At 41.7% G+C, this 18488-nt stretch overlaps 1 protein-coding gene across 2 annotated transcripts in view; it reads right to left on the reverse strand.

Annotated features, from left to right (window-relative positions):
- The window catches only part of arhgap35a (Rho GTPase activating protein 35a), a 67660-nt gene that overhangs the window by 46540 nt on the left and 2632 nt on the right, over window positions 1–18488 (reverse strand). The window contains exon 1 of one of the 2 annotated variants that reach the window (XM_061719388.1): window positions 16867–16980. The exons of the other annotated variant lie outside the window; for it this stretch is intronic. The gene's annotated coding sequence lies outside the window, so the exon portion shown is untranslated. Of the gene's footprint in view, window positions 1–16866; window positions 16981–18488 lie in introns of those variants that run through there. 2 annotated transcript variants of the gene reach the window in all.

Consider the following 18488-nt stretch of genomic DNA (forward strand, 5'->3'; position numbering starts at 1 on the left):
CTACTCATTAGAAACCTTCCACCACTGACATATGATCCGATCGTGATGTTGTTACTCTCGCAAGCCCCCAAGGTCTATATATTCAGTGGTTGATCTACATCAAGGATAACAGACACGTCTGAAGAAAGTAATGTACACATTCTGGACAGAGAGGACAGTTGGAGAGGAGTCAAAGACGATGCTCCTTACAATACAGTTACAATGCAACAAACAAAATGTATTGTATCCTGCGTGGGTGTGTAGAATGATGTATTGTCCGCACATCAGCAAGATTTATTGCTGTCAGACAGGTGGCGTTTTCAAAATGAGGATGGATAAATGTCAGGATGAGCGTTTTTTGGCCAAGTTTCGCTTCAGCCCCGGTTTCTCATTTTTGTAGCCACTTGTTCAAACAATGGACCATCCTTTGTGGTTCTGGACATACGCTCGTTTATGGTGTCCTAGTCTCTGAGGCCGAGTAGCTCGGATCTTCTCGTCTCCCCAGTTACTCATCTTGCAAGTATAGATCCTACCTGTGATGTCTTGCCGCTGTTGTTACTCTCATCAGCTGTTTCCTTATTTTATGAAATAATAATAAATAAATAAATAAATAAATAAATAAAAAAAAATGTCCCCGTTGGGTTGTACTCTGGTTACGTGATCAACAAACCCCTCCCACGACCCGCCACCCTGCGTTAGTTCTGTTTACATTAAACCTGTCCCGCAGTTAAGAGTTCCCCTCAGAGGAGAGTTATTCGCAGGGCAGCTCGACACGCCGCCGCGTGTCGATCAATGTAAAAGGGGCACATGATGGGTTGCTGGGTGGCCCAGCGGTTAAAGCAAGCGGTCCATGTACTGAGGCTACAGTCCTCCTGCAGTGGTCGCAGGTTTGAGTCCCGGCCTGCAGCCCTTTGCTGCATGTCGTCCCCATTCTCTCTCCACCCCCTTCCTGTTTACACTTCAAATAAAGGCCACTAGAGCCACAAAATCTTGAAAAAAAGGGGGGGCACACACGACATGCTAGATCCACGCATTAAACGCGTGATATTCGCTAGTGATTTACTTGCGACTTGAGTGACCCACAAGAATCAAAAAGGTCAGTTAGCCTTCTAATTCAAGCTTATTGTGTTTAATATAGCAAGAAAGCTTCAGGTATGACCAACCATGAGTGAAACTGGGGAGATGCTACAGTACTGCTGAATCATTGGAGTCCAGGCCCTATTTTTCCATTTTCTAAAAGATTTTTTCAAAACCTGAGTTAATTGTTTTTTAAAATACAAATGTTTAATTTGTTACTGAATGTAAAAAAATATAGTCATTATATTTGTTGTGTTTCCAAATGAAAACCTAATTCATATGCATGTCACACTGGCTCTTGTGTGCACATCACATGAAGGAACATTTCATTGAGGGGAAATTAAAGCATTAAAGCAGACAACACTGAGCAGGACCGATAAGGCAGCTGGTAATTAATAATTAAACTTTCTATCACATATCATTTTTTTCCCAAATCTACCAAACAGATCCTCCCTTAATTTAGTAGAGGTGGCAGATACAGTGAAGCTGCTCACAGTGGGAAAATTCTCAAAAATAAACATAGATTTGTTATTTCAACAAAGATTGTTGTGCTCAACCACAGTTTCCACAATATAAATAAAGAAAATCTGTAATCAATGTTTTAAGCTAGATACCAAGTAATAAAGCCAGTGAAATGTGATGACTCTCATTTGATTTTTTTTATTTTCTTAGCAGCCACACCCAGGACCGAGCTGTCCAACTCGCAGACCATTCAATATGACTTCTGGAAACGTTAATGCTCTGGTAGCCCACAGATTTACAAGAAACCGATATTCTGTGTGGTAATTTGCAGACACTGGTGGCGGAACAACAACGCAGACCCTCTTGCATATTTCACAAGGAAAAGCTATTAATGCCCACCATGGATGTATTAAAGTAGCGCAGTGCGGGGACTCTGGGATTTGTTGTGCTGCAGTTCAAACATGTTTCAAGGCTGATATGGGCTGAAACAAAAATGGTGCACTAACTGTATGAATATTAATGCGTATTCACAGATACACACTTCCCCAAAGATACACATTAGCGCACACGTAGCCACAATAGAAAGTCGGTCATGAATAGTTGGGGGCAGGCAGGCCAGCAGGTGCTGTGTTAGACGAAGATACGGCTTCTGTCCACCTCAGCATTTCCAAACACTCAGTTATCTTCCCTCTAGACAGGAGGAGAGGTCATTTCTTTCTTCTTTTCTCCTCTGCATCACAGTGCTATTTCCCATTTTCTGCTTTTCCTTTCTGCTCCAGCATTTTCTCCCATCTTATTCATCTCATCCCAACCTCTCTTTTTATATATCCTTTCCCCTTTAGCTTTTTATTTTTTTTCCCCAGCATTTTCCTGCTTTTCATTTTCACTCTACCCTTCCCCTCACCATCCCCTCCTTGTTGTCTCCTGTGATCTGACTGGAACAGTCCATTCAGCAACAAAACAAAGCTGCCTACAGCATCACACACACTCGCTAATCAAGCAAAACCAGGGTGCAGAGGCAGATCCACTCAATGGTACCATGAAACCGGACAGCTATGGGACCCAGGTGGAGGCAGGGGAGAAGTTTGAGTGTCATCAGGAAGCAAGGCAGCAGGAGACAATAAAAGGACAGGATGGGAGGTTTAAGAGAATAAATATGTATATGACAATATGATCCCTTGAATTTTTGCAGCTGATAAGATCTAAAAGCTACAGCCATTCTAAAGATTTGGGGGCAGTGTTGACATTAGCATTTAATCTAAATGAAAATAAATAGATTTACACAGGCAAGACATACTGTATAAAATGCAGCTGACAGAAAAATAGGCTGCAAGAACTACAGGTTATGATTGGAAAGAACAGAGGGCTAAAGGAGGGCATGGAGGAGAGGTAGAAAGAAAATAAGTTGAAGAAAATTCCCTGACACACCATCAACAACAAAGCAATGCTTTCACGACAATGATGAAACTCAACATCGGTCAGTTACCATCTCCTCTGGGACAGAAGATGAGCATTTACACGCCAGGTGGGAAATCACCCGACTGAGAAGAAAAACAATTCACGTTCATCTTTAAAGCAAACTTCATACACTACAAAGACCCTGGTAATAATTATGGAAGATGCATGTTCGACTATAGTAGAGATATGTGCCACAGTAAAAACCAGAGCGCACATAAACCAAAGCTAAAACCATTCATCTAAATGGCTGAGGCAGATATATGCATTATGGTGGGATTAAATAACCTCTTCTTGTTAGAGGGGAAGGACGTTACCCCCCTAAATAAAAATCTTTATCCAGTAGTGTTTGAGTCTTGGTCAAAGCGACTATTAAAGCCCAAAGCCACATTGTAGTTGATCAAACTGTCTTGTTAAATCCTGTACTGGTTACAACAGGAAGCATGAAAAGAAACCAAAACTGAAATGTATGGCCCTGGGCCAGAACCGTTTCCTTAACTTCTTTTATGCATATCCAGCGACGAAATACATGACATATTTTTAATTACATCCTCTTTTGACGTTCATCATACCACATTGTTTCCGATGAATATGAACAATTCACTGCTCTAAAGAAACAAGACTACTCTTATCAGAAAAGAGAGACCATTCTGATGGGTATACAAATATTCAATCAATGTTTCAAGAATGGCATGAACGCCAGGTAGACAATTTGGGTGGGATAAAAGGCATTAACAGTGTTGAAAGGAAAGAGTCAGACTGTAAGGGGGAGGCGGGGGTCTGATGCCAGGCAGCAGAGAGGACAGCGCAGTGATGAGACAGGGAGGCACTAGTGATGGTGTGGCGTAGAGGAGAGTGTGATGGTAGGATGGGATTTGAGTCTTTTAACTTCATTAGTTCCGCTCCAGTCTGGGGTCTGTAGATTATGTCTAATTAAGCAGCTTAACATGGCTTAAAAAGCACCACACAGAAAGCACAAGAGCCTTATCTGTCAACCTGCTCAAACGATTCTCTGCTTCTCCTTTCATTCCCGTGGCAGGCTAACATAAATTCCCTTGCTTGGCCTCAATGCTGGAGAGATTAGAGGCTTTGACATCAGTGTGAGCTGGATAGCTAGCTGCTGCAATATTAGCAGTGTGAGCAGTGGAGAGAGCATGTTTGGCAAGCTGTGGGGAGCAGCAGAAAGTCATGCAGATGCTTCCTTTCAGACTGCAGGGGGAGAGTCGATAAAGAAGGGTGGGGCTCACCAAACAGAAGTCATCCTAAGCCGAGTCATTTTAATCAGTGTTAGCAGAGCAGCAATTATTAGACCACACTGCCTGCTATCAGAGAGATTAAAGCCACCATTTCACTGAGCAGTGAAACATGGTTCAGGCTAGTATGATACATCTTTGTCAGAAATTGGAAAATAAACAATCAATAACTCCCACTTTTTGGCACACCTCTCCTGGGGAATCAAAACCAGCCATGCAGTATGCTTACCAGTCCAGTCCAAACCATATCAACTCAAACTGAGCTGCACCGCTCACCGGAAATGAGGTTTAACATGAGGTGTATTCACACCAGCCCTGTTTAGTTTTTTAACTCAGAAAGTCCGGGTCATTTTGGGGACGTGTGAATGTATAATCAAACTCTGATACGGATCAAAGAAGTGAACTCGAACCGTGTCAAGTGAGCCGGATCAAGAAAGGGGACTAGAACGTAGGCTGTTGTGGAAAATGTAAACAGACGCCGTCCTGCATTAACCAGTCTTCACTGTTTATCCTCACCCACAGGTGAGGAGGTTTGGCTGAGATGAAACAAGTGCAGTGTGAAAACAAACACGGACAAGCTGAATGTCGCAACCCCCAATCAAGCTGAGTCCTCAGTCATCTACCAGACCACAAGGGATAAAACTGCATTTAACAGGCAAGAGCATCACCTGGACTAGGGATGTTAACAATTAATCGATTTTCCTTGTGGTACAAAAATGTCTTTTTGTTACTTTTGTATCAAATACATATTTGATTAAGGAATACATTAAAATGTCCTTTGTATTTTATATAAGCAAAAAAAATTATGTTTGTATCTCAGATGGGGGAAAAATGCCGCTTATCAACTAATCGATGATCGATCGATAAGGTTATCAACTGTCAATGAAATAATCGATAATTTGCATCCCTAACCTGGACCCCTGTAGTCCAGGTTACACGGAAATTACAGGTGATTCCACTAAAGGGCTGAAAAGGCTCCTATTCAACAGCCGCCGTTTGTTATTGATCAATATTTATTCTAAATACTTTGATTAGGGGTCTCTATAGGCGTTTTTAGATGGGATCCCGCTATTATCGCTCGATGATGAATGTGTGTCTAACGTGCGTTGGTAATATAGATGCAAGCGTATTATTTGTCCCCTCATGCCTGAAGGCGAGGGGAGGGAAGGTGAGTCAGGAGGCGTTATATAGGCTGTGTCACTCGAAGATCTCCGTCTTCCCAGTTACACATTTTGCAAATATAGATCCTACCGGTGACGTCCTGCTGCTGTTGTTACTCTCGTCAGCTGTTCCCGTATTTTATAAAATAATAATAATAATAATAAATACATTTAAAAAAAACCTGCCCTGGTGGGTTGTACTCAAGTTACGTGATCAACAAACCCCTCCCACGACCCGCCACTCCACGTTAGTTCTGCTTACAGCGGTTAAGACTATCTTCAGAGGCAAGTTATTCACGGGGCAGCTCGACACGCCATGTCGTTCAATGTAAAAAGGCGACACGCTAGATTTTTAAAATCTAAAGATCATCTGACTGGAGGAGAATCCAGGCCAGTATAACAATAGGAGAAGAGGAAGATGTGTTTTACTAAAGAATTAATAGCAGAACAACACAAAGTTAAAAAAAAGCTAGGCAAGTTTACCCATTTGTCAAAAAAGGGAAAGAACACATCCACTCCAACATGACCACTGGTATGTGACCTGCCTTTTTGGGGCCTCAATTTCACACTTGAGTGTTAACATCTTTGTCTTTTTGTGGAGCCAGAAGTCACCAGCATTGGACAAAACACTGGAGTTTGAGAGTGATGCTTCAAGGGTGATTGGACATCAAGTCAAATAACTGAGCTCTAATATGTATTCAATAAAATTACTTACTTTCAAAATGGCACAATGTTACCAAACACATTTGAAAGCTACTTATACATATTTTTTTTTATCATTATTGAAAAGTCTCTTCACAAGAGCACAGTGATTTAAAAGGCCTTAAGTGTAAAAATGCTTGTATGGTCTCACCTCTTCCTCTCCTTCTACACAAACTGTTAATTATCTCGCTGGAGTATCATCACAGCGAGAACAGCAGTGTGTGACGACAGAAATGCCTGGCTACCATATGTCAGCCCAGAACTACAACTGCAATTTGAGGAGCAGTCAGAAGGAGCTGTAACAAAACACAGGAGGTCAGTTGGAGTTTGGCTCCAGATGGCTTTCCCAGCCAAGCGACATTCCCCACCTCGAGCACGGAGCAAGTCACCATACAGGTAGACAAAATACTCCCTTCTTGTTCAATAACAATCTCACCCCCTAATCTTCTTTGTTCCTCTTATCTCTTGTGAGACAGGTATGCAAAGCTGAAACCTTATGCATAAAACAATTCCCTGAAATCCGCAAACACTCTCTTCCAGGTATCAAAGTATTATCTCATGGAGATTGCAGACTGTGCAGGGCAGGATGGCCTCCCTCAAAACTGGTCCATCTTCTTCAAATGCATAAACACACCAGCAGGCAGGGAAAACTGATTACACAGAGACTTGAATGTGCTTTTGTCAATGAGCAGGTTTAGAACAAAATCCACACAATGTCTTTCTGACAACAGTTCATCTAATTCGCTCCAGGTGTGAAGCCCATAGGCAGAGCATTGGGTATAATGTGCAGGAACACAAATAGGCACACAGCATGATGTATTAAGATTGAGAAAGGCACTGATGGAAGAAAAGAAACAGTCGCTGAGGCCAACAGTTATAGAAGTGTGATAGCGATAAAAAGAGGCAGAGCCTGAGTGATGTGGTGAAGAGAGGGAGAGGTGGACTCAATGAAGAGAGAGATGAGGACAGAACTGCTATCTGATGGAGGGGATTTATCCTTCCCTGGAACAGTAATTTACTAAAGCCATTCTACAGAGGCCCATCAATGGCGATCCTCCGGCAGATTAGACGACAAAACCTCATCCCTCACTTTCCATTCAGCCAATCAGAGCCGAGCAGTGAGCACAGGGTGGATGATGAAGGGAGGACAGTGGAGAGGGGAGGGGAAAAATTCCCCTGTGTCGAATTTAGGGAGGCCTCATACACATGAGGTACTCGCACACATGCACACAGAACACATACAGGAGATTGATCTGCAGTCGGAGCTAATGCTGTTGCAGTTTCCCACCCTCAGGATACAGCAGCTAACACCGTTTAGTTGCAAGAGCAGCTTTCTGTTCTTGTTTCCCCTGTTTTTATCCTGCCCCAAAGGCCCTGGCAGCATTCCTCTGCTCTGTCAGTCCAGTTACTCTCCACCCACCCCCAACAACCCTTTCAGCCTGCCCACTCCCCAGTCCTCTCTCCATCTTCCTTTCTATGTGCATCGCAGAGTCCCATCAAGTGTGCCCCAGCTGTGCAAGCAGTGGGAACTGTTTACCGTGGTACACCACCGGGGAGCCCCAAGAGCACTCGTCTGCGGCGCTCTCACACACGTTGCACAAGTGTTTAGCACATGATGTTGAACATTAGGAACACTCTGAACAAGTTAACGACCCAGTGTGCACTAAAACCACATTTGTTTGAAATATGGAAAACTCCCAAAGCATGTAATGCAGATCCCAATTTTTAATACTCTGGAGGACCATGTGGCAAAAACAGGGAAATTCTAGAAAACACAAAACACAACTAAAAACTAAATTTAAATGTAAAACTGTCAAGCTTGTAGTGTGCCAAATGCTCCTTTTTGGCAACAGACCCCTAACCATCGACATCCTGTGTCTCCCCTTTTAGCACTGACGTGAAAAAACAAACAAAGTAGAACAACAGCAAGCTGTTCCTTCCCTCTCTCCCTCTCTCTCTCCGTCTACCAACACCGCTTCCCGTCCTCTAAACTGAAGCTGCTGCCCAACCTCACAGGACCCCTGAAACCCCCGAGGACAGGGCTGACATCACCCACCCATGTCTCCTGTCAACTATGACCTCTTGAGGAACAGGCTGAAAGAAAGGAAGAGAGGAAAAGGCGAGGCCATAGTTGGAAGCTCTGTTTTGTGGTCTGAAAGCTGGATACTCTCAGAATTGCACAATTTCCTAGAACCTGATCCACCATGGTCAAACACTGGGAATATAGAGACAGAGGAACGGTTTTATTTATATAGTTTTGAAGGAAAAACTTAAATATCGTGGATGGGAGTCTCTGTATTGTACGAGTTACTTGAACCACAGTTGCGCAAAGTTTGACAATAAGCATGCTTGTGTGTAATACCTTGAATTCTGGTTCAAAGGCAGGTTAAACTAGTTTCTGCCGCTTGCTTGGTTTGTCTTACCCAACAGCACACAAACCAGAAGTACAAACAAAACATATTTAAATTATTTGACAGTGTTACGTCAACACCCAAACCGACGGATCACATGCATCTTTTTCTGATACAAATCCAGGTGTCAGAAATCAATTCTTGACGACTCTTGATCTCTTTGACAATATAAAGCACAAAATGGAAAACCTCAACATACTTTTAGTGATGTTTTTGTGTCCTTTCAAGTACATTTTTTTTGTTGCTATTTTTGGCTTCTTGACAATAATTTTCGAAGTATTAAAGCTACCTCGTGGTTATGTTCAGTGAAAAGCATAATTAGAAATACGCAAAGAAAAATGTTAAATGTACTGGACAATAGCTTAAGCCTATAATGCCACATGTATCATATTTGGCACATTCATTTTTGGGACCTTTGTGAAATCCCCTTAATCAAAAAAAGAAAGTTTCATACTAACCAAAAAACAACAAAATAAAAATGTACAATTTACATAATGTATTCATAAGGAAAGTATTTTGAAATCAGTGTTTTTGAGTGCAATATATAATTAACACTTCAAATAAATAAAATCAAATTATTAAAAAAAAAGAAGAAAAAAACATTTTGATTTTTTTGTGATACGTCAGGCTTTAAAGGGTTATGTTATACTGAATTGTGATGTTACACTGTTAATCAGCTTAATCGACATCGAAAGGCTGGTCTGAAATCAGGGCTCCATGACTCAGCAGAGTAGTATTTAAGGGAAGCAAAAGCCAGCCATGTTACAGTGTAATGTTATAAATAAGTCTGCTACAATGCATTTGTCCTCAGACCGGCCAACCATTTAGCTGTGTGCCTTTATCTTTGAATTGCATCTTCTCTGGATGCCAGAATTTGAAGAACTCCGGCTGCTGAAGTTTGGAATACGGGAAGCAGATGTTAAGAGGCGATTTATGCTCAGTGGATTGCAAATGTCATGTCACCCCTGTAATGGGACTGTATGCAATTATTACATGAACCAAATGTAAATAACACATGTGGGTGTAAATAAATCGTTGCAGGGAAAGCGAGAAAAAAAAAGCCCATATTTAGAGGAAGGTGATGTGGGTATATTTGACAAACTTTCACTTACAAGTCTGTTGCAGTTTACTTCTTTCTTTGCTTTTTGTGTTTTAAGCCACTACTTGTGTAGTCACCAGATGTTTAACAAAGACAAAAAGCTTTTGGGTTAAAATGCTTTCAGAGGTCACAATACTGGCGTCAAGGAGAAACAAGCAGTTTTCATTCTCACAAAACTTGCATGATGCAGATAGGAGGTCAAATACACATTCTGCCAGGACGTGTGGCTGATCCAGGATCAAACAAAAGAACACTAACCCTAAAACCATGGTTTCTGAGCAACTACAAATCTTTGCTTATTTCAGGATATTTGTGAATTTGTTCCCTGGACTCACCTATGATCAAAAACTGACAATGGCAACAACAACCACCACGAAAAACTCAGTGAAGGATTAGTCACCCCATAATTTTTCCTAACAGTTATTCAGTCAGTAGAGGATAACTTATTTTCATCATGATGTAAGCACATGATTGCATGATTAAAAACCTAGCAGCCTGCATGAATAATCTCTGACAGGCTCTATCAAATGCATGAGTACCGGTAGTTTTGGACCAGAGTAAGAGGCCGTTTCCCTAATGGATCACATTCACTTGGACTTGGTGTCAAACTCAATGCCACTGCTGTTTAACAGCAAAATGTTGCTGAATGATGCGTGTATAAAATTCCACTTGGAGATGCATGACAATGCAGAAGTGTAACATTCTGCATCAATAAAGCAGCAGGCCATGACTGAAAGCTTACACCCTGTACAGAATAATGTTAATGGTTGAATTTCTGGTGTAAACGGAACAATACATTTGCCAATATAGTATGCTATTTTACATTTAACTGCCATAAAACTCTAAGTAAGTTATGTAATATAGCTGTCCTGCCTTGAATTGTGGGAGTAATGTTACACTAATATGACTGGGATTATACTGTGTCATATGGCAGACGAAGGCAGACATCCGTGGTTCAATACTAAGAGCTTTTTAAAAGCAGATATCTGGGCATACTTAAGATTTTAAGACCCTGGTGGGGGAAAAAGAACTATAAAAAAAAAGAAACATTAATCTGCCAACTAATGTGATGAAACACATTAGCTGTGTTAACTGTAACCTTAAGGACCACAGCATAATCAGCCAAGAGGAGGGGAGGCGTTGTCAGTTTTGCACTCTAATTCCAAGAATAAAAATATAACCAAATCTGTCGCAACTTTCCCTACTGATGTATTACGGTTAAAAAAGAAAAAAAAAGTACTTGAATGTTAAATACTTGTGTGTAAAAGTATTATCTATATGTCATGTTCAAAGGAGGTAAATCAAGTAGTCAGCTTTTCTAACCATGGTCAGATCCAGTGAGTGTAAAGCTTGTGCCGAAAGCCAAATAAAAAAATAAAAAACAGGTTTACAAAGTGTCTCTTCCAACTCAGAAAATGACACTTTTGTTGCCGGACTATTAAACCGAAAGTATGATCCAAATCAAAGTCAGAAGCACTCTTGGGCAAACTTTGACATTTATTTTTAAAATCAGTATGCTAAAATTACTTTGATTTTATGGAAATATATTTCGATATAGCTGCAGTTCCCTAGCCTAGAAATCTGGACATAGTGCTAGCAAATTTAAGTTTGCTTTGCAGGTACGTCTACAGCAGCTACTATCAGCTGAAACTCATTGATAAGGCTCAGAAGTCATGGCAAGCCAATCAAATCAATTCATCCTTGTGGAGAGTCTCTGGGCGGGTTAACACACTGCCGTCAGGGTGGCGGCGTTGTTATCTGCATGTAAACAGTGTAGATGGCTGTGTCTGAGGATTAGCGGTTGTTTGAATCAGCTTTTGTATCTACAGTTAAAGACTTGGACTTTTTCTTTAAAAATTTAACAAAAGACAGCATTCCTTTGCATTTACCGTTTTGATGACAGGCTACGGCAAAAGTTTAATTTAATCTTCTACACAACACACTCTCCAGCTGACTCGCTGTCATTGCTATGAATCTGTCGCTGCGTTAGTTGCTCTGACTGGTCGTAGAGCTAACCAACTGTGTGCAGAGGCAGTTTAATAAGCAGCTGTCTGTGCCGCCCCTTGGATGGAGGAGACCCTTTGGATTGTTTTCAGACACTTCATCTTTCTAGATATGGGTCTAATCTATCAGGCTGGCAGTTTCATTGAAATCAATGGAAGTCTTTATACATTATCAGAGAGATAAATACATTTTATATTACTCATTAAAAAAAAAGAAGACAGAAAGAACATTATATCCAATTGTCCAAACTGTAAAATACAACCACTGCCTCTTCTGCTAGTAATACAGAACCAACTACTCCTCCTTTCACAAACAACTGTATCAGTGGCTTGATATTTTCTATTTCATCAAAATGTGTTTAACATAAGTTCACCTTCCACCATCTCCTTCGTCCTAGACATTGCCTGGATTCAAGCGTCAACAGACTGGGTTCATCTCGACCTGACAGACCAGCAACCTTTTCCCTCATTGAGTGGAATGCTCTGTATTCTCTTCTACGTGACGTCAGGGGCTAATGCGAGGCGTCCTCTTTCTGAATAACCTTAGAACCGACAACAACTCCTAGAAATGTTTACATTCTTCAGCCATGTTTCCCTTTATTTTATCTTCTCGACCCCAGACATACAAGGGACTCAGCAAAGATACAAAGGAAGAGGCCAGGCTGACGAAGACGGGTTTTTGGTTACTGGTGATTCAACACACGATTTCACATTCACAGTATTATTAGAAAAAGAAACATCAGTAAAACTATTGTGAAACTGTCATTGTTTAAAGAATATAACTGGCTCACTTTTGAAAGTTAATAAGTTAATCTTGTACTGGATTCAAACTCCAGAATCATGTGGAGTGTGGCCTTGACCACACTTGCAGTTACAGTGAAACTGAAAGGAGCATAATGAGATACCAAATCTATGGGGAATTTCTGGGAAATTTTCAGCAACTTTTCTCTTTTTTTTGGGAGGGGGGTGTGGGGGATTCTGCACAACACGGCTTGGGACTTTTTGATTACATTGTTTCCTGTGAAACAGAATGCCATACGCCATAAACCCAGGTTTCCAAATCATTGAAACATTTCTCCAATCCTCATCAGAATTTTTTACAAAATGGTGTATCCTCAGTGCAACAGGAAATGAACTCTGACATAAGAACTATGGACTTCGAGGCCACGACGGCATCCTGGGAAATTATGGCACTGAGAAGAGAAATGACCCACGTCACCCCTTGAAAAGCCAACTCAGAAAAAGCCATTTACAATCCTCTAAAATGCTACAGTGAACATTTACAGTGCCAGGCTGCAGTCGCACACACTTGAGTTTGCTGTAGAAAATAAGATGAAGGGTTTTCACTTAAATAACTTTATACAAGGTAGCGCAAACCTACAGAACCCCTTCGCCCTTAAAAAGACTTATTCAGGTCAATATTTATTCGGATCACCCTCTTAGTTATCCCAGTTTCCTATAGCTAGTTTTTCCATTTTATTGCCACACTCTTCAACTGTCTCTTCATTAGGACCCCAATCTGACGCCATGACAGTGATTTTGCAAATAATGCCACTTGAAAAAGAGTTCCCTGTTGCCTGTTGTGGATTAACACATATTTTACAACTGTTGGGATACATCTCTCATGATAAAAAGATCATGTTATATTAATAGTTGTCAAAATCTGCATGGCCAACATTACATAATAAGGGTATTCATTGGATCCCCAGCTAGAAGAGAGTATTTATCTACCGGTAGATAAAAAAATGAAAGCCAAGTTTGCCCAGAAACATTAATAACCGTAACAAGGTTAGAACAAGTCTTTTTTTCGATGTAGTTGGACCACGTGACATGTATACAAAGGGAGGGAGGTAAAGAAGGGAAACAAACAGGCAGCAGCACTAAGGATGACGATAGGTCCCTCCTAAGATGGTATTAAACAGCTCCACTCAACCCAAGTTCCTCTAGGAGTGCCTTTTCTATCATTTTAAATCCATCTTTGCCTCTGACGCCACTGTTAGCCACAAGCCACCCTCTGTTTTATGGCTGTTTTCCAAGCTGTGAGACAATGGCACGGACATCATTAGCTAAGTGGTGGCTGGATGACAGGCATTGGTGCTGCAATCGATAACGGCAGGCTGCCGGCCGCTGGCGGAGCAGCGCTAACTCATCAGCCCTGGGCTTGCATGAGCCCCAGCTCCGGCCAGAAACTGGGATGAAGTCAGATAAGAAATGTGGAGGTGTCAGGGGCTCTCCGGCCGCGATAACAAATGGCTAAGAACAGCCACCTTATCTTCTTAAAGAGGATATGATGTGCACTGTCACACAGTTGCCCAACGTGCTTTGGAAGTTATGTTATGAGGGTGAGGGAGGGTTAGTCACCGGTGCTTATACTATGTATGTACTGAATCGACTGTTTAAGTGTCCTCATGACTGAACACAGTATCTAAACATTTTATGTACTAATATTAAAAAGACATCAACAGTTAAGTAGCATTTAAAAAAAAAAAAAAAAACTAAAAAAAAACATTTAAAAGAAGAGATGTGCCAAAGTGCCTGGAGCAAGGTACAAGCTAAGAATAACAAACCACAACACGATAAAACATGACTTCAAACACAAATGACACTGTGCCAGCACATGTTCATCGGGGAGATGCCAAAAGCCACTGGAGTGGTGGGGACGTCCCCCTGAAGTGGCATCTGAAGCAAATATCTTATGACAAGGCAATGACCTCCCTCTGTCCTTAACCACAACTCACACCAACGCTGCTCTGCTTCTCAAGGACAAAAATAAATAAATAAGAGAATAAAGTGTAATGTGGGAAAAGAAACAGAAATAAATACATTTAATGTGACTATCAAAGGCACGAAAGAGAAACAAATGCAGGGGAGAATCATAAGTGACCAACACAGTTGGAAAAAAGTCAGGTGAAGCATCATGGGCCTCAGATTGCCTGAGGATGCAGATCTGCTCCTCAGACGCAAATCACGCTGCGATTAAAGCTGGCAACTTTAACAAGAATAAGTTTGAAGCCAAACACCTCTTTGACTCCCACGGCCCACCTCTCTCTTCCCCGTCTAATTGCTACAGGTGTACGAACACACTTGTAATGAAGTTGTGAGAAAGCCAGGCAGAAGCAGCTTGTCAAAGTCACTATGACAAACGGTTGGCACGTCGGGATGATGCACCAACTAAATATCGTGTGCAGGCAGTGTCAATAAATCTAAAACCAGGGGTGACTAACTCACAGCGAAAGACCAGAATCGCCAGGTATCGCCATTTTCTTTGCACACGGCCAAACAGCGAAATCATTTCTACATCATATTTCACTGATATCTAATCTTTTTATGACTAATAAGGTGTACCATGAAATGACGGTACATGAAATAGCTGTACAGCTGCGAGCCACTCGCTCTGCTATCATCAGTTCCAGCGTTAAAGCACGACGTGGAGCAAAGGTGGGAATTCCAGTTCCTGTTGTGTGTTTTCAGTAATATTACTCCAGGCAAACAGCTTTTGGCCAGTCTTGCGCCACAACCTAAGCCTTGTTGACACACCTAAAGAATTATTACAGGTGCTTTGTTCCCCCCTGATTTCCTCACAGAAATGTTGTATAACACTTAATGATACTAAATCCAGGACTGTGTTTCCCTGCTGATCAAAATGACAGATGAGCACTGAGGCCTGTCTTCATTACCGTTAGACCGATGAGCTTCCTACTGCCACTCGAAGTTATACTACAATATTCACAACCGCTATTAGACCCATTAAATAGATATTGAGTTTCACCAGCTGCCATGATTCAGAGCAGCAATCATAAAAGTGTTAAAAAACTAGGCATCAACTCATTTACAGACTGACAACCACCTGCTTAAAGGATGTGCCTCAAATGGAACTGGCAACTGTCATCATGGTTTAATACAGGAATGCTCCTCGGGATCTGGCCATTAGAAAAATAGCATAGCCCCCTCCTGTACAGTATGTCTCAGCCAACAAAACAGGTTGAGGCAATTATCCCTGAATATTAGAGGTGTATTTATGCTTGAGCACAAAAGTAAAGCAACAGAGCTACATTTGGATGTTCCACATCCTCACCTCAGTGACACTTGCCGCCCACCCAAGCAACTCTGCAGACCCAGCACACTCTTATGGTTCCCAATCAGCAGCAAGACAATATGCCACACAACATCCTAATAACTATGGATGAAAAGGGATGAGGTGTTGATCTGGCCTTTAAACACCCCACCTTCCCATCTGCACAGGGATCCGCAGGATACCCCAGATCAAACACAATCCACAGAGAACCAACCGCGCAACCCACAGGGCCCACGGGCTGCCAACAACTTGGTGCCAGATACCAAAGAACAACACAAGAGGTCCATCCTTCATGCTCTTAAAAGTCAGACTTGTCCTGGCAGCACATTAGGAAAGCAAGGCATATTGATGCAACATTGATTTTGAAACCATTCAATATCAAAAAAGGAGAAGTTTACCTTTTGAATATAGAAAAATACTTTTATAATTTTAGAGATTTCTATCAAAATAGTCATAATTTGGGGACAAATTCTTAATTCAAACACTTTTAAGATGACAATCTTGACTTCTAAACTTGTCCTGGAATATTTGTGCCACTTTTGTAGGCAGTGTCTCAAGGTGCTAAAGACTTATTGAGATCTTTAAAACAGCCTGACAGCCCATGAAGAGCCCTGGCCATGACTGTCGTCAGAATGGAGGAATAATAAAATAGACTCCATTGTTGCCCCTCTCTAACTCTTCCCCTCACCTTTGACCCTCAGTTTGCTTCTCTTTTCCACTCCCTCTACTTCTTCTGGCCGGGCCGTTTCCCTCCTACACAACCAGACATCGTAGGTGGACTTCCTACAGGAAACCCAGGAACGCCACCGGGGAGAATCTCCAGTGAGAAAGTCAAACAAAGACACACAAGGGGCCACTCTTGCTCACTTCTCCAAGTTTGGCAATGAACCTTGTGGATTTACAAGATGCGATACGGGCTAGGTCAGCGTGACAAGTTAAGACAAAAACAAAAACAGAATTAATGTTGGAAAGAGCCCGAGTGCGTGGCCACAGATTACAAACCAGTCTCAGATTTATCCTTTAATATTCCTGTAGGTGGATTTCGTGGCAGACTTCCTTTGTTTCTGAGAACTGGGAACTACAGACTTTCATAACAAGTACAGTGAACAGAAACACTGACTCATCCAAAAACAATCAGGAGCTATTATACATATAACATGTCATAAAGCAAGTATTCATGCATGAAAAACCTTTTCTGGGTTAGGTCCCTGCGCAGTCCACAAGCCTCAGAGAGACAGAAAGCTACGGTGGCACTGATTGTAGGTGAATCTAACTTTTTGTGTGCAAATAAAGCAGCTAAAGTCCAACCTACTGAACTCTGGGCAGTGGCCTCGTTTCACTGGCAGAGACTCAATCATAACATCTTATCTACAGACGTGCTGACTCATGGAATTTAGCCGTGGCCAATAGCCAAGCAGCAGGGTTACTTATGGCAGTCATTGATTGGTTGATCTGAGCACAAAGCTGAAAGGGCACATACCAGTAACACAGCCTGAAGCAGAAAACTGGCTGCAGTTTGCTCACGCTTTGCTTCACTTTCACAGTCTTGTAGCTGCAGTTTCCCCCCCACCCCGACAGACAACCTACTTTGTTGTGTCACTCTCGTACTTTTACTAGTTCCTCCCAGATCGCCCCTCATGAACACTCTCACTAGCTCTTCCAAACTACCGTAGCCCGTTTAGCCTTGTTCCTCTGTTGAGTAATTACAGCTGAAAAGGCAAAACAGGACTCTTCATGTCTAGAGGTCACCATTCCTCTGTGGCTTACATCCTGGTGCTTCATCCCCATGGTCACCCTCACTCCAAACATCTTTTTTAAGTTTAAACCATTTCAGCAGATCCCCATGGTGACCATTTGACCCAATAATTATTTCCAAAGCTATCAATTTCTAACAAATTGGCAAATAATAGTGCATTTGTGTTGGAAAAGCAATACTATAGTGCAGCGTTTCCACTAGAGAGTGGAGTCAATTTCTTCAACAAAATTGAACATTTGAAAAGCAACTATTTATACGGAAGATACTTTTTTAACATTTTGCTACCAGTCAGACGACACAGGGCACAGCCAGCATTGCTGATTCAGGGTCAGTTCCCTCACGCATAAATCAGTCATTCAGGATTCAGAGTTGCACTGACTCCACAATAAGAGACACACTAAGGAGGCCTTTATATCAGCCTGTCCCCATCTGCAAATCTATAATGAGCAAGGGAGCAGAAACAGTGGGTAGAAAAGAGGACCTCAGTTCAACAGAAGCAGCCAAACTTTCTGATGGAAATTCAGATACAATCATCCCAGAATGCACTTCTCGCTGCCTAATAATCAGCCGCTAGAACAAGGCAACCATTGAGAGGAGAGTGACTGTAATACGGTCCACCAAACTCCAAAGCTTTCCACTATAATTAGCTCCTTTCTCAATCAAACACCATCTCACAAGCAAACCTCTCCTGTAGTACAAGACAGGAGAGATTTAGTGAATCCCTCGATTTCACGAGTTGGTGATTTTTTTTCCTTTCCTCTACGTCGTGAGCCATCTCACACCGACAGGTATATTAAATGTGTAATCTGAAAATAACCAAGAGGTGCAGGTTTTTCATTCAGCAACACAGTGGCTTGTGGAAATAAAAGCTCGAGTTGACATGGACATAACACAATATGGGGCAAGATTTCAAACTGAGCAGGGTTACAAGCCCACAACAGTTTGTTCCTTGTTAAAATAAACTGCTCATGTTAGGCTTACTGATTTAGGTCAGGTTAAATTCCCAATTATAATGTGATTACTTGTCCAGTATTGGGAAATAAAGTTAGTTGAAGT

The sequence above is a fragment of the Cololabis saira genome, chromosome 4 (genome assembly GCF_033807715.1).
Source record: "Cololabis saira isolate AMF1-May2022 chromosome 4, fColSai1.1, whole genome shotgun sequence".
In the NCBI taxonomy this organism is placed as follows: domain Eukaryota; kingdom Metazoa; phylum Chordata; class Actinopteri; order Beloniformes; family Belonidae; genus Cololabis; species Cololabis saira.